The 17,201-nt window shown below is 46.8% G+C and overlaps 17 non-coding genes across 17 annotated transcripts; 9 read left to right on the top strand and 8 right to left on the bottom strand.

The window, feature by feature from the left end:
- Positions 1 to 35: 35 nt before the first annotated feature.
- Positions 36 to 122, top strand: TRNAY-GUA (transfer RNA tyrosine (anticodon GUA)). The gene is given in 2 exon segments: positions 36 to 72; positions 87 to 122. It is a non-coding gene; the product is annotated as a tRNA-Tyr (tRNA).
- A 255-nt stretch (positions 123 to 377) lies between these two features.
- Positions 378 to 451, bottom strand: TRNAN-GUU (transfer RNA asparagine (anticodon GUU)). Its single transcript has one exon. It is a non-coding gene; the product is annotated as a tRNA-Asn (tRNA).
- Positions 452 to 642: 191 nt separating this feature from the next.
- On the top strand, positions 643 to 714 carry TRNAM-CAU (transfer RNA methionine (anticodon CAU)). Its single transcript has one exon. It is a non-coding gene; the product is annotated as a tRNA-Met (tRNA).
- Positions 715 to 1,059: 345 nt separating this feature from the next.
- TRNAV-CAC (transfer RNA valine (anticodon CAC)) lies at positions 1,060 to 1,132 on the bottom strand. Its single transcript has one exon. It is a non-coding gene; the product is annotated as a tRNA-Val (tRNA).
- Positions 1,133 to 1,253: 121 nt separating this feature from the next.
- Positions 1,254 to 1,326, bottom strand: TRNAV-AAC (transfer RNA valine (anticodon AAC)). Its single transcript has one exon. It is a non-coding gene; the product is annotated as a tRNA-Val (tRNA).
- A 242-nt stretch (positions 1,327 to 1,568) lies between these two features.
- Positions 1,569 to 1,641, top strand: TRNAA-AGC (transfer RNA alanine (anticodon AGC)). The gene has a single exon. It is a non-coding gene; the product is annotated as a tRNA-Ala (tRNA).
- An 81-nt stretch (positions 1,642 to 1,722) lies between these two features.
- TRNAY-GUA (transfer RNA tyrosine (anticodon GUA)) lies at positions 1,723 to 1,809 on the top strand. The gene is given in 2 exon segments: positions 1,723 to 1,759; positions 1,774 to 1,809. It is a non-coding gene; the product is annotated as a tRNA-Tyr (tRNA).
- Positions 1,810 to 2,054: 245 nt separating this feature from the next.
- On the bottom strand, positions 2,055 to 2,128 carry TRNAN-GUU (transfer RNA asparagine (anticodon GUU)). The gene has a single exon. It is a non-coding gene; the product is annotated as a tRNA-Asn (tRNA).
- A 608-nt stretch (positions 2,129 to 2,736) lies between these two features.
- TRNAV-CAC (transfer RNA valine (anticodon CAC)) lies at positions 2,737 to 2,809 on the bottom strand. The gene has a single exon. It is a non-coding gene; the product is annotated as a tRNA-Val (tRNA).
- A 121-nt stretch (positions 2,810 to 2,930) lies between these two features.
- On the bottom strand, positions 2,931 to 3,003 carry TRNAV-AAC (transfer RNA valine (anticodon AAC)). Its single transcript has one exon. It is a non-coding gene; the product is annotated as a tRNA-Val (tRNA).
- Positions 3,004 to 3,244: 241 nt separating this feature from the next.
- Positions 3,245 to 3,317, top strand: TRNAA-AGC (transfer RNA alanine (anticodon AGC)). The gene has a single exon. It is a non-coding gene; the product is annotated as a tRNA-Ala (tRNA).
- An 82-nt stretch (positions 3,318 to 3,399) lies between these two features.
- TRNAY-GUA (transfer RNA tyrosine (anticodon GUA)) lies at positions 3,400 to 3,486 on the top strand. Its single transcript is given in 2 exon segments — positions 3,400 to 3,436; positions 3,451 to 3,486. It is a non-coding gene; the product is annotated as a tRNA-Tyr (tRNA).
- Positions 3,487 to 3,731: 245 nt separating this feature from the next.
- On the bottom strand, positions 3,732 to 3,805 carry TRNAD-GUC (transfer RNA aspartic acid (anticodon GUC)). Its single transcript has one exon. It is a non-coding gene; the product is annotated as a tRNA-Asp (tRNA).
- Positions 3,806 to 4,152: 347 nt separating this feature from the next.
- On the bottom strand, positions 4,153 to 4,239 carry TRNAY-GUA (transfer RNA tyrosine (anticodon GUA)). The gene is given in 2 exon segments: positions 4,153 to 4,188; positions 4,203 to 4,239. It is a non-coding gene; the product is annotated as a tRNA-Tyr (tRNA).
- A 284-nt stretch (positions 4,240 to 4,523) lies between these two features.
- Positions 4,524 to 4,596, top strand: TRNAV-AAC (transfer RNA valine (anticodon AAC)). The gene has a single exon. It is a non-coding gene; the product is annotated as a tRNA-Val (tRNA).
- Positions 4,597 to 4,717: 121 nt separating this feature from the next.
- TRNAV-CAC (transfer RNA valine (anticodon CAC)) lies at positions 4,718 to 4,790 on the top strand. Its single transcript has one exon. It is a non-coding gene; the product is annotated as a tRNA-Val (tRNA).
- A 608-nt stretch (positions 4,791 to 5,398) lies between these two features.
- TRNAN-GUU (transfer RNA asparagine (anticodon GUU)) lies at positions 5,399 to 5,472 on the top strand. Its single transcript has one exon. It is a non-coding gene; the product is annotated as a tRNA-Asn (tRNA).
- Positions 5,473 to 17,201: the final 11,729 nt, after the last annotated feature.

The raw sequence follows: 17,201 nt of genomic DNA, 5'->3' as shown, positions 1-17,201 counted from the left end.
AAGCCTAGGAGGTAGGCGAGCAAAGGCCGGCCAAGCCTTCGATAGCTCAGCTGGTAGAGCGGAGGTCTGTAGTAAAAACATTAGCAATCCTTAGGTCGCTGGTTCGATTCCGGCTCGAAGGACCTTTTTCTTTGGGGGGAGGGAGGCGGGTGCATCCTTTCGTGTTGGACCTGAAAACACACGACGACGAGCTGAAACACACATTCTGGCTGCGCTCTTCCTCTACTACCTTAAAACACCCTTTTAAGAGAGCTGTGCTCCCAGTCTGAGGAATTTAAAACAGACACCACATCCAAGCTCTCAGTTGGGAGTGCAGCTCAGGCCTGCCAAAGGAGGGCCTTTCGCTGTGCCCTGAAAGCCAAAGAAAATTAGGCCATCGTCCCTGGGTGGACTCGAACCACCAACCTTTCGGTTAACAGCCGAACGCGCTAACCGATGGCGCCACAGAGACACCGTTGCTGCACGCAATTGCTCGAAGCCCCAGCCAGGTCACATGACCTTTGACTCAATAATATCGAAAAAGGAAAACAGCCTCAAGGGGGGGCCCTGGCCTTTAACAAATGGCTATACTTGCTGGCGCATGGTAGCCAGAGGCCACCTATTTCGGCTTCTCTTCCCCGCCTTCCTAACCTCCTGAGCAGCAGCAGAGTGGCGCAGCGGAAGCGTGCTGGGCCCATAACCCAGAGGTCGATGGATCGAAACCATCCTCTGCTAAGAGCTCACTTTTACAAACCCCGCAAGTACAATTCCCCAGAAGTTTCTGCTTAAAATCTAGGAGAGTGGGGGCCGATTCATCAGCCGCCTCTTGCTCGTTGCCAAACACCTGTCTTCAATATCTCCAACAAGACAAACTGGACAAGTATGTGGCTGTGTCTAAAAAGCCTTGTTGCAAGCAAATATCACCTGCTTGCGCAAAGAAGGTTTTGTGTTGCACTAGTGGGGTAGCCAAAAATTTCTTCCAGAAGCACCATGCTTCTGCCCGGTTTCGAAGCCGGAATATTTCACGTGTTGGTGCTTTTGGCTACGTAGTGGGGTAGCCAAAAGGCTGCAAAAGAACTGTGTTTCTGCCCGGTTTCGAACCGGGGACCTTTCGCGTGTGAGGCGAACGTGATAACCGCTACACTACAGAAACCTGCCTGTTGAGACAGGCACCGCTATGGCGAGCCAGCCGCCAGTATTCAAACCGAGCGGAGGAAAACTGGGGCTTCGAAGTAAAAAGGTTTGTCCCTGGATCAAAAGGGTACCCAAACCAATGTTTCTGCCCGGTTTCGAACCGGGGACCTTTCGCGTGTTAGGCGAACGTGATGACCACTACACTACAGAAACTCGGCGGAGGCCAACGCAGCTTTCCTCGCGAGCGAACAACACAAGTTTGAAAAAAGGAAGGAAAGTACTTTAAACTGGGGACCATCCCAGGCTGCCCCAAGTCCTGTCAGCTTCCCAATAGTTTCTTACTTGTGGCGATTGGGATGCACACTTAAAAAAAAAAAAACAAAAAAAAACAAAAAAAAACTGGTTATTTAAGTCACAGCGTGGTGGGATGATGGCCAAAGTGAACGGACGTGAGAGGGGGATTAGCTCAAATGGTAGAGCGCTCGCTTAGCATGCGAGAGGTAGCGGGATCGATGCCCGCATCCTCCATAACCTTTTGACTTTTTCAAATGCCTTTTCTCATGCCACTCTTGACAAGCCTAGGAGGTAGGCGAGCAAAGGCCGGCCAAGCCTTCGATAGCTCAGCTGGTAGAGCGGAGGACTGTAGTAAAAACATTAGCAATCCTTAGGTCGCTGGTTCGATTCCGGCTCGAAGGACCTTTTTTCTTTGGGGGGAGGGAGGCGGGTGCATCCTTTCGTGTTGGACCTTTCGAGCAGCTGAAACACACATTCTGGCTGCGCTCTTCCTCTACTACCTTAAAACACCCTTTTAAGAGAGCTGTGCTCCCAGTCTGAGGAATTTAAAACAGACACCACATCCAAGCTCTCAGTTGGGAGTGCAGCTCAGGCCTGCCAAAGGAGGCCTTTCGCTGTGCCCTGAAAGCCAAAGAAAATTAGGCCATCGTCCCTGGGTGGACTCGAACCACCAACCTTTCGGTTAACAGCCGAACGCGCTAACCGATTGCGCCACAGAGACACCGTTGCTGCACGCAATTGCTCGAAGCCCCAGCCAGGTCACATGACCTTTGACTCAATAATATCGAAAAAAGAAAACAGCCTCAAGGGGGGGCCCTGGCCTTTAACAAATGGCTATACTTGCTGGCGCATGGTAGCCAGAGGCCACCTATTTCGGCTTCTCTTCCCCGCCTTCCTAACTTCCTGAGCAGCAGCAGAGTGGCGCAGCGGAAGCATGCTGGGCCCATAACCCGGAGGTCGATGGATCGAAACCATCCTCTGCTAAGAGCTCACTTTTACAATTCCCGCAAGTACAATTCCCCAGAAGTTTCTGCTTAAAATCTAGGAGAGTGGGGGCCGATTCATCAGCCGCCTCTTGCTCGTTGCCAAACACCTGTCTTCAATATCTCCAACAAGACAAACTGGACAAGTATGTGGCTGTGTCTAAAAAGCCTTGTTGCAAGCAAATATCACCTGCTTGCGCAAAGAAGGTTTTGTGTTGCACTAGTGGGGTAGCCAAAAATTTCTTCCAGAAGCACCATGCTTCTGCCCGGTTTCGAAGCCGGAATATTTCACGTGTTGGTGCTTTTGGCTACGTAGTGGGGTAGCCAAAAGGCTGCAAAAGAACTGTGTTTCTGCCCGGTTTCGAACCGGGGACCTTTCGCGTGTGAGGCGAACGTGATAACCGCTACACTACAGAAACCTGCCTGTTGAGACAGGCACCGCTATGGCGAGCCAGCCGCCAGTATTCAAACCGAGCGGAGGAAAACTGGGGCTTCGAAGTAAAAAGGTTTGTCCCTGGATCAAAAGGGTACCCAAACCAATGTTTCTGCCCGGTTTCGAACCGGGGACCTTTCGCGTGTTAGGCGAATGTGATGACCACTACACTACAGAAACTCGGCGGAGGCCAACGCAGCTTTCCTCGCGAGCGAACAACACAAGTTTGAAAAAAGGAAGGAAAGTACTTTAAACTGGGGACCATCCCAGGCTGCCCCAAGTCCTGTCAGCTTCCCAATAGTTTCTTACTTGTGGCGATTGGGATGCACACTTAAAAAAAAAAAAAAAAAAAAAAACAAAAAAAACTGGTTATTTAAGTCACAGCGTGGTGGGATGATGGCCAAAGTGAACGGACGTGAGAGGGGGATTAGCTCAAATGGTAGAGCGCTCGCTTAGCATGCGAGAGGTAGCGGGATCGATGCCCGCATCCTCCATAACCTTTTGACTTTTTCAAATGCCTTTTCTCATGCCACTCTTTGACAAGCCTAGGAGGTAGGCGAGCAAAGGCCGGCCAAGCCTTCGATAGCTCAGCTGGTAGAGCGGAGGACTGTAGTAAAAACATTAGCAATCCTTAGGTCGCTGGTTCGATTCCGGCTTGAAGGACCTTTTTCTTTGGGGGGAGGGAGGCGGGTGCATCCTTTCGTGTTGGACCTTTCGAGCAGCTGAAACACACATTCTGGCTGCGCTCTTCCTCTACTACCTTAAAACACCCTTTTAAGAGAGCTGTGCTCCCAGTCTCAGGAATTTAAAACAGGCACCACATCCAAGCTCTCAGTTGGGAGTGCAGCTCAGGCCTGCCAAAGGAGGGCCTTTCGCTGTGCCCTGAAAGCCAAAGAAAATTAGGCCATCGTCCCTGGGTGGACTCGAACCACCAACCTTTCGGTTGACAGCCAAACGCGCTAACCGATTGCGCCACAGAGACACCGTTGCTTCGCGCAATCGCTCGAAGCCCCAGCCAGATCACATGACCTTTGACTCAATAATATCGAAAAAGGAAAACAGCCTCAAGGGGGGGCCCTGGCCTTTAACAAATGGCTATACTTGCTGGCGCATGGTACCCAGAGGCCGCCTATTTCGGCTTCTCTTCCCCGCCTTCCTAACCTCCTTGGATGTGGTGCCTGTTTTAAATTCCTGAGACTGGGAGCACAGCTCTCTTAAAAGGGTGTTTTAAGGTAGTAGAGGAAGAGCGCAGCCAGAATGTGTGTTTCAGCTGTTCGAAAGGTCCAACACGAAAGGATGCACCCGCCTCCCTCCCCCCAAAGAAAAAGGTCTTTCGAGCCAGAATCGAACCAGCGACCTAAGGACTGCTAATGTTTTTACTACAGTCCTCCGCTCTACCAGCTGAGCTATCGAAGGCTTGGCCGGCCTCCTAAGCTAAGCGAGCGCTCTACCATTTGAGCTAATCCCCCTCTCACGTCCCTTCACTTTGGCCATCATCCCACCACGCTGTGACTTAAATAACCAGTTTTTTTTTGGTTTGTTTTTTTAAGTGTGCATCCCAATCGCCACAAGTAAGAAACTATTGGGAAGCTGACAGGACTTGGGGCAGCCTGGGATGGTCCCCAGTTTAAAGTACTTTCCTTCCTTTTTTCAAACTTGTGTTGTTGGCTCGCGAGGAAAGCTTTGTTGGCCTCCGCTGAGTTTCTGTAGTGTAGTGGTCATCACGTTCGCCTAACTCGCGAAAGGTCCCCGGTTCGAAACCGGGCAGAAACATTGGTTTGGGTACCCTTTTGATCCAGGGACAAACCTTTTTACTTCGAAGCCCCAGTTTTCCTCCGCTCAGTTTGACTACTGGCGGCTGGCTCGCCATAGCGGTGCCTGTCTCAACAGGCAGGTTTCTGTAGTGTAGCGGTTATCACGTTCGCCTCACACGTGAAAGGTCCCCGGTTCAAAACCGGGCAGAAACACAGTTCTTTTGCAGCCTTTTGGCTACCCCACTACGTAGCCAAAAGCACCAACACGTGAAATATTCCGGCTTCGAAACCGGGCAGAAGCATGGTGCTTCTGGAAGAAATTTTTGGCTACCCCACTACTGCAACACAAAACCTTCTTTGCGCAAGCAGGTGATATTTGCTTGCAACAAGGCTTTTTAGACACAGCCACATACTTGTCCAGTTTGTCTTGTTGGAGATATTGAAGACAGGTGTTTGGCAACGAGCAAGAGGCGGCTGATGAATCGGCCCCCACTCTCCTAGATTTTAAGCAGAAACTTCTGGGGAATTGTACTTGCGGGGTTTGTAAAAGTGAGCTCTTAGCAGAGGATGGTTTCTATCTATCGACCTCTGGGTTATGGGCCCAGCACGCTTCCGCTGCACCACTCTGCTGCTGCTCAGGAGGTTGGGAAGGCGGGGAAGAGAAGCCGAAATAGGCGGCCTCTGGGTACCATGCGCCAGCAAGTATAGCCATTTGTTAAAGGCCAGGGCCCCCCCTTGAGGCTGTTTTCCTTTTTTAATATTATTGAGTCAAAGGTCATGTGACCTGGCTGGGGCTTTGAGCGATTGCGCACAGCAACGGTGTCTCTATGGCGCAATCGGTTAGCGTTTTCGGCTGTTAACCGAAAGGTTGGTGGTTCGAGCCCACCCAGGGACGATGGCCTAATTTTCTTTGGCTTTCAGGCCACAGCGAAAGGCCCTCCTTTGGCAGGCCTGAGCTGCACTCCCAACTGAGAGCTTGGATGTGGTGCCTGTTTTAAATTCCTGAGACTGGGAGCACAGCTCTCTTAAAAGGGTGTTTTAAGGTAGTAGAGGAAGAGCGCAGCCAGAATGTGTGTTTCAACTGCTCGAAAGGTCCAACATGAAAGGATGCATCCGCCTCCCTCCCCCCAAAGAAAAAGGTCCTTCGAGAAGGAATCGAACCAGTGACTTAAGGATTGCTAATGTTTTTACTACAGTCCTCTGCTCTACCAGCTGAGCTATCAGAAAGCTCGGATTGTCAGAAGGTTATGGATAGTGATGAGCGAGCATGCTTGTCCGAGCTTTGAATATTACGGTAGTCAATGGTACTCGTCGCTTGGACGAGCATCTTGCGATATTTGAGGAAATCTCATCATCCGTTTCCAGTCAGTTTGAGCGCTATTTCTCAGCCAATAAACATGCAGGAGACTCTTTGGTACATCCTCCGATGAGGTGGGACCCATACATGTCGATAGCAGCGATTCGTTGGCCAGATCAGATGACCCTGCCATATAAAAATCAGCGGCGGCAGTACTGTGCCTGAAGAGATCAGGGACAGAGTTGCTGCTGAGGGAGAGAGCCAGTGTAGGATATAGCGTTCCAGTAGGCAGGGTATATACTAGCAATACAAACAAACAGTCCCTTTTAGGGCTTAAAAGCTTTTATTAATACTATTACTAGAGACTGCTGGCTGGGAGTTGCAGTGCTGCTACCGGGATTTAACCAGCACACTGTGGTGACCGGCTGCTGACAGAAAGGGGACATTAGGTCTTGCATACACACCCCTAAGAAGTGCTCAGTGTACTTTTTTTTTATTTTTGGGGCTGGTGGTCCTGGTGTATTACACTGTATTGCAGGGCCGGGACAAAGAGTAGGCAGGGGTAGGCGATGGCCTAGGGCGCCAAACAGCAGGGGGTGCCACCAGGCCGAACCCGAAAGCAGCATACAGGAGCTGATTATATCAGCCCCCTGCCGGGAGATGCACAGGTCCGTCGAGTCCTCAGCTGCTGCTGCTGTACATGGGAGGGGCAGCTCCCTGTCGGGACACTGCTCTGGCTGAGCTCCCACTTCCAGGAGGCGTCTGACCTGCTCTAGGACACCAGGATGGGGGACGGTGCAGCATTACTTACATCCCCTGCTGCACATCCTCCAGGCTCTGGGAGCTGCTCAGCTGTCGGGCCAGGGAGGAGGAGGAGGTAAAGAACTGCAGCCTGCAGAGACCACACAGGGGGACCAGGAAGTGTCTGCCTGTGCCTCTCCTGTCAGCTGCTCATCTCTGCAACATCATCATCAGCAGCAGCAGACCCCTCCATGACAGTCCCAGGATGGTGAGGACAGAAAGTGCAAGCAACCTAGCTGAGAGGTAGTTGTTTTGTGTCTCTATGTGTATACATAAGAGTGTGAGTGTGTGTATACATGAGTGTGAGTGTGTATACATGAGAGAGAGAGAGAGAGAGAGAGAGAGAGAGTGAGTGTGTGTGTGTATACATAAGAGTCTGAGTGTGTATAAATAAGAGAGTTTGTGTGTGTGTATACATAAGGGTGTGAGTGTGGTGTGTGTGAATATATACATAAGTTTGTGTGTGTGTGTGTGTGTGTGTGTGTACTGTACATAAATGTGTGTGCCTTTGTGTATACTGTACATAAGTGTGTGTATCTGTGTGTGTGTGTGTGTGTGTGTGTATATATACTGTACATAAATGTGTATGTATACATAAGTATGTGCCTGTGTGTGTATGTATATATATATATATATATATATATATATATATATATATATATATATGCAGAAATGTGTGTGTCTGTGTGTATATCCATAAATATACATGCACAAAAATATATACAACTGGGGGCAGCACACAGGGGATATATATACAACTGGGGGCAGCACACGGGCGTTCTATATACTACTGGAGGCAGCACACAGGGGTCTATATACTACTGGAGGCAGCACACAGGGGTCTATATACTACTGGAGGCAGCACACAGGGGTCTATATATAACTGGGGGCAGCATACAGGGGGTCTATATATAACTGGGGCAGCACACAGGGATCTATATACCACTGGAGGCAGCACACAGGGGTCTATATACTACTGGGGGCAGCACACAGGGGTCTATATACTACTGGGGGCAGCACACAGGGGTCTATATACTACTGGGGGCAGCACACAGGGGTCTATATACTACTGGGGGCAGCACACAGGGGTCTATATACTACTGGGGGCAGCAAACAGGGGTCTATATACTACTGGGGGCAGCACACAGGGGTCTATATACTACTTGGGGGCAGCACACGGGGGATATATATACAACTGGGAGAGCACACAGGATATGTATATACACAACTGGGGGAGCGCACAGGGGATATATATACAACTGGGAGAGCACACGGGATATGTATACACACAACTGGGGGAGCGCACAGGGGATATATATACAACTGGGGGAGCACACAGGGGGTATATATACACACACAGATAAAATTGGTGGAGCCCACAGAGGATATATAAACAACTGGGGGCAGCACACAGGGGTCTATAACACATTGGGACTGCACAGAGGGACCTTACTAATATAATGGGGCACAGAGCATACCTAATTATTAAGTGGGGGCGCAGGGACACCTTAAAACTATGGGGGCATATAGGGGTACAGGGGACCTAACTACTGTATGTGCTGGAGCCTAAAATGTTTCTCTGGCAGATTCTGGAGAGAAGATTCACAGCCAGGAGAAGACTTTAAGGTGGCCCACGCTGGATGGAGGGAAAAAGAAAATGTGAAAGACTTTTATCAGAGAAGACGTCACCTGTGAGTAACTGGATGTAACTGCACTCTGTTATCTGGGTTATAGTGATAGTGGTCATGGTGTGGCGGTATTATTCAATGGTATCATTAGTGATATCTTTTGTTTTTCTCCAGGCAATATGTAATCACTGTATGGTGGTAAGAATGTTAAAGGATAACTACTGAATGTACTGGGGCTCGTAATACAGTGTGGGGGCACTTTCTGGGCTTTACACTGTCTGTGCCGCGCCAATTCTGATAACAGTGGCTTGGGGGGGGGGGGGGTGCCATTTGCCTTCTCTGCCTAGGGCACCAAGACTCCTTGTCCCGGCCTTGCTGTATTGCTGGGATTTGTAGTGCATCCTGCATAGAACTTCACTGCTCATTGTATAGGTGTGACAGAAAGTGTGTACAGTTGATGCCCATACCAGATAGCACCGTCAAGCACCCCCTAAACTAGTGTGTACTACACTGTATTGCTGGGATTTGTAGTGCATCCTGCATAGAACTTCACTGCTCATTGTATAGGGGTGACAGAAAGTGTGTACAGTTGATGCCCATACCAGATAGCACCGTCAAGCACCCGCTAAACTAGTGTGTACTACACTGTATTGCTGGGATTTGTAGTGCATCCTGCATAGAACTTCACTGCTCATTGTATAGGGGTGACAGAAAGTGTGTACAGTTAATAACCATACAAGATAGCACTGTCAAGCACCCCCTAAACTAGTGTGTACTACACTTTATTGCTGGGATTTGTAGTGCATCCTGCATAGAACTCCATTGCTCATTGTATAGGGGTGACAGAAAGTGTGTACAGTTGGTTCCCATACCCAAAGGCGGTCTTGGCATTTCTGGGGCCCCAAGCGAAGTTATGTCTGGGCCCCCCCCCCTCAACACGCGCTCCACAACAATAGACCGCTGTGTGCTGCCCCCAGTGGTATATACCCCTTGTGCACTACCGCCAGTAATATATACTCCTCGAGTGCTGCCCCCAATAGTATATACCCCTTGTGTCGTGCCCCCCAGTAGTATATACCCCTTGTGTGCTTCCCCCAGTAGTATATAGACCCCTGTGTGTTCCCCCAGTTGTATATAGCCCCCGGTGTGCTCCCCAAGAAGTATATAGACCTCCTGTGTGCTGCCCCAGTTGTATATAGACCCCCTGTGTGCTGCCCCCAGTCGTATATACCCACTGTATGCTACCCCCAGTTGTATATACCCCCTGTGTGCTCCCTCAGGGGTATTTAGCCCCCGTGTGTGCTCCCCCACTTGGATATAGACCTCCTGTGTGCTGCCCCACTTGGATATAGACCCCTGTGTGCTCCTCCAGTTGTATATAAACCCTCTGTGTGGTTCTCCCAGTAGTATATAGACCCCCTGTGTGCCCCACCAGTATTATATAGACCCCTTGTGTGCTGCCCCAGTAGTATACAGACCCCTGTGTGCTCCCCCAGTTATATATAGACCCCCTGTGTGCTGCCCCCAGCAGTATATAGACCACCTGTGTGCCTCACCAGTAGTTTATAGACCCCCTGTATGTTCCCCGAGTAGTATAGAGACCCCCTGTGTGCCCCACAAGTAGTATATAGACCACTGTGTGCTCCACCAGTAGTATATAGACCCCCTGTGTGCTCCCCCAGTGGTAAATAGCCCCCCGTGTGCTCCCCCACTTGGATATAGACCTCCTGTGTGCTCTCCAAGTTGTATATAGACCCCATTCTACTGCCCCAAGTAGTATATAGACCCCCTATGTGCTGCACCCAGTAGTATATAGACCCCTCTGTGAAGCCCCAGTAGTCTATTGCCCCCCTGTGTGCTCCCCCAGTTATATATAGCCCCCCTGTGTGCTCCACCTGTTATATAGCCCCCTGTGTGCTCCCCCCATTTATATAGACCCCCGATGTGCGCTCCCCCAGTTAAACAGACCCCTGTGTGCTCCCCCTCCCATATAGTATATGACACAATAAAACACACTTATACTCACCTGGGTCCGGGCGTCTCCTCTTCTCTTCACTCTTGTGGCCGCAGGAAGGGTTTTCCCTGCGATCACAAGAGGCCGCACTCCCCTTGTCCTGGCGCCGATGCTCCAGTGATGTCACTGGAGCGCCGGCACCAGAAGGACAAAGCGGCCACTTGTGACCGCAGGGAAAACACTTTCTGCAGCCACAAGAGTGACTGACAGGAAGGGAGCCAATGGCTCCCGCCCTGTCAGTGCTGCTGCATGTAACTATGAGCACTCATTACGAGTGCTCATAGTTACAGTTCAGATGGCAGCAGCGAGCGGGGCAGCGGCCCTGTCCAGCCCTCTTGAGCACAAGAGCGGGGCGTGGGGGCCCCCTTGGATGTTGGGGGCCCCAAGTGAGCGCTTGGGATGCTTGGTGCCAAAGACCGCCACTGCCCATACCAGATTGCACCGTACAGCCCCACCAAACCATTGGTTACTACAACTTTTTTTCCACATATCTGCATACCTCCCAACTTTGGCTGAGAGGAAAGAGGGACATGGACACGCCCCTAACCCCACACAAAGACATGCCCCTAAACCCCAAGACACGCCCCTAAATCAGTCATAAACGCGACGTTTTAGCGAGTCACGCTTCAAAATGGTGATTGACTCACCGAAACCTCGCGTTTGTGACTGTTTGCTGTGCTGCACTATTTGTTAATGCTTTGCGCGTTGATGGAATAAACACTTCTTTTGCAATATAGAAGTTGGAGTGCCGTGAAGTATCCGTATGGTATAGACATCTATGTCTGGTCAATATTTAATTTGCTGGCACCAACATCATGGCTTGTGCTGCTGACATTTGTTGTCTGTAGATCTATCTATCTATCTATCTATCTATCTATCTATCTATCTATCTATCTATCTATCTATCAAAAAGGCTGCAGCACTCCGGAGTGCTGCAGCCTTTTTGAAAGATATATTCACCATTGCCTGGTGGACCCCCGGCATGCTTGCCGGCACCCGATCTTCTTCCTTGAGTGACGTGTACACTATTTGTATTTTATCTATCTATCTATCTATCTATCTATCTATCTATCTATCTATCTATCTCCCTCCTATCTATCTATCTATCTATCTATCTATCTATCTATCTCTATCTCCCTATCAATCATCTATCTATCAATCATTTATCTATCTATCTATCTATCTGTCTGTCTGTCTGTCTGTCTGTCTATCTATCTATCTATCTATCAATCATTTATCTATCAATCATTTATCTATCAACCATTTATGTATCTATCAATCATTTATCTATCTGATAGATAGATAGATAGATAGATAGATAGATAGATAGATAGATAGATAGATAGATAGATGTGTACCAGAAAAATAAAAAAGGATACTCACATGGCAGCACAGCAGTGGCTTTCTCCCCAGTAGTGGCTATGTGCACAGCCGCACACACAGCTCCCAGCCCCCACAGCTCCTATCTCCAGTCCCGCAGCCCCTGCACTCTCTTCACTCCTGTCTGTCCCAGACATGTGAAGTCATCAGCAGCAGTGGGGAAGATGAATACAAGTGCCGCTGGGCTGGAGATAAGAGTTTCGGGGGCTGGGAGCAGGGGCGTAGCTAGGGGTTCAGCCTAGGGGGGGGCGAGTGAGTCTGAGTGGGCCCCCAACCATTGTTACCCATAGGAAACCTCAGCAAGTGACAAGGATTTCTGAATAATAATAATAATAATAATAATAATAATATAGGGAATATTCTTTTACATTTCTTATAGTGAATAAGGATACAGAGCCGTGTAAGAGGCTTCTACATCTGGAATATAGAACCACAAAAAAAGTAAAAGGGCTTAACATTAGAAAAATATAGCTGCCTTCTTCCACAGACAGCACCACTCTTGTCCTCAGTTTGTGTGTGGTATTCGACTAAAGTGAATAGAGCCAAGTTGTGATACCACACACAACCTAAGACCACGGGTGGTGCTGTTTTGGAACAAAACAATTATGTTTTTTTTAAATTCTGGAGAACCCTTTTAACCAGATTATCTTTGCCTAAAAATAATAGTGGTATAGGTAATAGGCTTTTAGACATTAAAAGGGGTGAGCTGGTATGTACAATCCAAGATATGTGATGAGCTGCTAGATATCCATCTCCTATCTATCTATCTATCTATCTAACTATCTATTATCTATCTATCTATCTATCTATCTATTATCTATCTATCTATCTATCTATCTATCTATCTATCTATCTATCTCCTATCTATCTATCTATCTATCTATCTATCTATCTCCTATCTATCTATCTATCTATCTCCTATCTATCTATCTATCTATCTATCTATCTATCTATCTATCTATTATCTATCTATCTATCTATCTATTATCTATCTATCTATCTATTTATCTATCTCCTATCTATCTATCTATCTATCTATCTATCTCCTATCTATCTATTTATCTATCTCCTATCTATCTATCTATCTATCTATCTATCTATCTATCTCCTATCTATCTATCTATCTATCTATCTATCTATCTATCTATCTATCTCCTATCTATCTATTTATCTATCTCCTATCTATCTATCTATCTATCTATCTATCTATCTATTATCTATCTATCTATCTATCTATCTATCTCCTATCTATCTATCTATCTATCTATCTATCTATCTCCTATCTATCTATCTATCTATCTATCTATCTCCTATCTATCTATCTATCTATCTATCTATCTATCTATCTATCTATTATCTATCTATCTATCTATCTATCTATTATCTATCTATCTATCTATCTATCTATCTATCTATCTATCTATCTATCTCCTATCTATCTATCTATCTATCTATCTATCTATCTCCTATCTATCTATTTATCTATCTCCTATCTATCTATCTATCTATCTATCTATCTATCTATCTATCTATCTATCTCCTATCTATCTATTTATCTATCTCCTATCTATCTATCTATCTATCTATCTATCTCCTATCTATCTATCTATCTATCTCCTATCTATCTATCTATCTATCTATCTCCTATCTATCTATTTTTTATATCTATATAGACCACCTCTTCATAGATGACCACCACTCTATACAGACCATTCCTCTATATATATATATAGATATATATATATATATATATATATATATATATATATATATATATATATATATCTATCTGGCTGCTGTGTCTGGTCAGTGGTGTGGGTGGTTGTGTGTGTGTTGTCACTCCTTCCACAGTCCTCACCCCTCTCAGTCCTCACTCCCCTCACTCCTCACACAGTCCTCACTCCTCTCAGTCCTCACTCCTCTCAGTCCTCACTCCTCTCAGTCCTCACTCCTCTCAGTCCTCACTCCTCTCACAGTCCTCACTCCTCTCACAGTCCTCACTCCTCTCACAGTCCTCACTCCTCTCACAGTCCTCACTCCCCTCACCCCTCTCAGTCCTCACTCCCCTCACTCCTCTCACAGTCCTCACTCCCCTCACTCCTCTCACAGTCCTCACTCCTCTCACAGTCCTCACTCCTCTCACAGTCCTCACTCCTCTCACAGTCCTCACTCCCCTCACAGTCCTCACAGTCCTCACTCCTCTCAGAGTCCTCACTCCTCTCACAGTCCTCACTCCCCTCACACAGTCCTCACTCCCCTCACACAGTCCTCACTCCCCTCACACAGTCCTCACTCCCCTCTCACAGTCCTCACTCCCCTCTCACAGTCCTCACTCCCCTCTCACAGTCCTCACTCCCCTCACACAGTCATCACTCCCCTCTCACAGTTATCACACAGTCATCACTCCTCTCAGTCCTCACACAGTTATCACTCCTCTCACAGTCCTCACTCCCCTCACACAGTCCTCATTCTGTACCTGAAAACTTCCAGAGCTGCTGCTGGACGTCTTCACATCCCCCCCCTGGCAGCCATAGACGGTAAGGATCCCACTGTGAAGGTATATAATAATATAAATATATATCAAAAACCATTGCTATTCCTTAACTTCAGTCTTAGCCCAATATATATTTAGCATATGGAATCTGCGTGTGAAGGTTTTCTGTTTTTGCCATGCTGCTGGACAACAGACCCTCTTGTCAATCAAGCTATTCCATCCTGGATGTATTGAGAGGAGCCCTGGCTCTAAATGGAAGTACCAGACCATTGCTGTGAAGTTATAATTATGCAAAGAACTGTGCCCTGTCTCTGGACTGTAGCCAATGAGAACTTAACATGTATATTCTTGTCCATTTTGAGCCCACCCTAAACTGTATAAGACCCCACTGTATTTGCAATAAAGTGGTGCACCCTGCTGAGAGAGGAGCGATACCAACGCACGTGTTTGGTGTTATTTTCTCACTGCCGGCCTCAGTGTTATAATTTGGACAGGGATGGTCATTCGAAGAGGGGTGATACAAATCACCCAAATCACCCTTTCAGTGGCATTTCCAACGTGGGGCCTGAGGTCTTCATGGGACAATTGATCGCGAGGACCGACAACTTGCTACATACTGGATGACCCCAGGACCCGCCTAAATTAGGAGGCTGATCACCTCCACTAAAACACGGTAAGTCTGCTGATTTTTTATAAATCTGTGGCTTATGCGTGTATTAGACGGTCCTTGGGAAACTGGGTGTGGCTATATCGATCCTTTAGATCAGGACTGAACGGCCAGTTTTATTGTCCCTGTTGTACTGACCCAAGAACCCTTATTGTGTATATGTATATATATATGTGCATATGACCATACCCTGGGTTGGTGGAAGTGGTTTCCCTTAGGAACTGTGTGACTGAGGACTCATTGTTGGAGGACTCTTTTGAGGTGAAGACTCTTGGTTAGAGGACTCTTGGTTAGAGGAATAGTTACAGTTATCGGTTGTTCATTTTTACTGTGTCAGTGACATTTTATATGTCCAGGAACTGTGAGGGACCTCTGGGGATTATTAAGTCGTGCTCCACACTGCGGGGGACGTGGGACCCTTGTTGTGTATAAATTGGACCCTACATTGTGGATGACGCGGGATCTCTACAGGTAATCTCTACAGGTAACCGCCTCCTGTTGAGACCGATAGATTAGCTACGGTAACAACACGAGGAGTAGGCTGACGCAGGGAGACTGGGCGCGGTGTGACGCGGAAGTAGGAAATTCACTCAGTTGCTCAGTTTTTGGGGGTTACTGAACTCCAAAGGGAAGATTATGACTGCATTGAATACTCTGTCTGAGGAAGGTTGTGATTTTTCTTTTTTGCTGTTTTTTGTATTTTTACGGGGGTCAGCGAGCATCCTGGACAGTGTGTGTGACCTTTTGGTCTCACACGCAGGATATTTTTGTACACAGGATAGCATTCGGTGTAATCCGATATTCACCTTGTGAAACAATTTGGGATTAGCCCTGATTGAATCACGGGGGAAGAAACAAGCTGACACCTGGAAGGCGATGTAGGGGAACCAGTCATAGTCCCCTGTGGGGAACAGAAACCAACATACATAATGAAAGGCTTACGATTTTTGTTTAAGCCAAAAGTGTGTCTTGAGGGATACAAGACTCCAGTGGATTTGGTGGTTTGTAGAGATAAAAAGCTGATGGATTTGTGTGGGATATATGTAATTGGAATATTGTAATGGAAAGGTTAGTGGATATTTATATCATGTTGAAAACAATCTGCCCCCACCTTATAATGGTAGCAATCCCCAGTGCTGAGAGTGTCTCTATTGTGGCCAGCAAAACCCACCCACAGCTGAGTATTGTGTTTCTTGTAGGAAGGGACACCCCTTAGGGTACACCCACTAGGCCACAATCTACATATCCTCTTGTTTTAGGGGAAAGTGGGGAAGTCCCTAGTTAATATCAAGGGAGAAAGTAGAAAGGTGTCTGAACTGTCTATTTGAGGTAGTATAGTGGAAAATGGAAGCCTGTATGGAGTTGTGAATCTGAATGTTAGAAAAGCTTAGCTCCTTAGAAAGCTGGGTTGCTGGATGAGGTAATATCTTTCCTCTGTGTTTTGTGTTCTCAGTGCAGGGTCTGAGGCTGATTTATTGCCTATGTCTGTTACATGGAGTTGGTGGGGGTAGTGCTATTGCATAGCAAATGTGTGTATTTTATGTTGTGAGTAGTATGTCATTCTACAGAGTCAGACAAATCCCCCTGCTCAGTAATATCTTTGAGGTCTGGAGTTTATAATGATTTTTTGGAGGTACTGGAGTTGTGTGTTATTTCTGAGAGTTGCAATCAGATTGTGTAAGATTTGTGTACAATTCTTGTCTCAGGTTTAGAATGTTTGAAAACTAAACTAACAAATAGTGACTGCTGCTTTATCTCAGTAATTGAAAAGTTTTGTTTATTTGAGATAAAAATAAAAAGTGAGATAAATTAATGGGAAAGACCAGAGTTGTATTGTGGGGACAATTTTGTTGTAGGGCCCTTAGAGCAAGTAAGTTGTTATCTGTGAAGGGATTTTTAGGGTTAAAGAGAGACTGTTTAGAGGATCTGTGTTTTTGGCTCCATTTTTAGATCCTGTGACCTTTGTATTGGTTTCTGGCTAGGGAGTTATTTTTGAAGCTGCCTCTGTAATTCATATGGCTAGGAAACATGAGAAAAAGAATGTTAGAATACACAGAGAATTTCTCCATAACAGACTGACAGGTGATAGAAGACCGAAGCAGCATTACATTTATTAAGGAGAAGATCAGGAAAATGTATAAATTAGGTGAATCTGAATATTTGAGTAGGTATGCATTCAATGATGTAATGAAACAGGAAGTTATCAGGCCTGGTATAGGTATTGGCTAGAAGTAGCCCAGTACGGGAAGAGTAATGATTTATTGGCAAATGACCTGGAGTAAAAAGTAGTTATCCTATTGTTAGCAGTAATATAGAAGAATATGCTAATTAATACATTGCAAT

Source organism: Dendropsophus ebraccatus, unplaced genomic scaffold (genome assembly GCF_027789765.1).
Source record: "Dendropsophus ebraccatus isolate aDenEbr1 unplaced genomic scaffold, aDenEbr1.pat pat_scaffold_582_ctg1, whole genome shotgun sequence".
In the NCBI taxonomy this organism is placed as follows: Eukaryota; Metazoa; Chordata; class Amphibia; order Anura; family Hylidae; genus Dendropsophus; species Dendropsophus ebraccatus.
The sequence above is the reverse complement of the archived record's forward strand: the minus strand, read 5'-3'. Positions and strand labels throughout refer to the sequence as shown.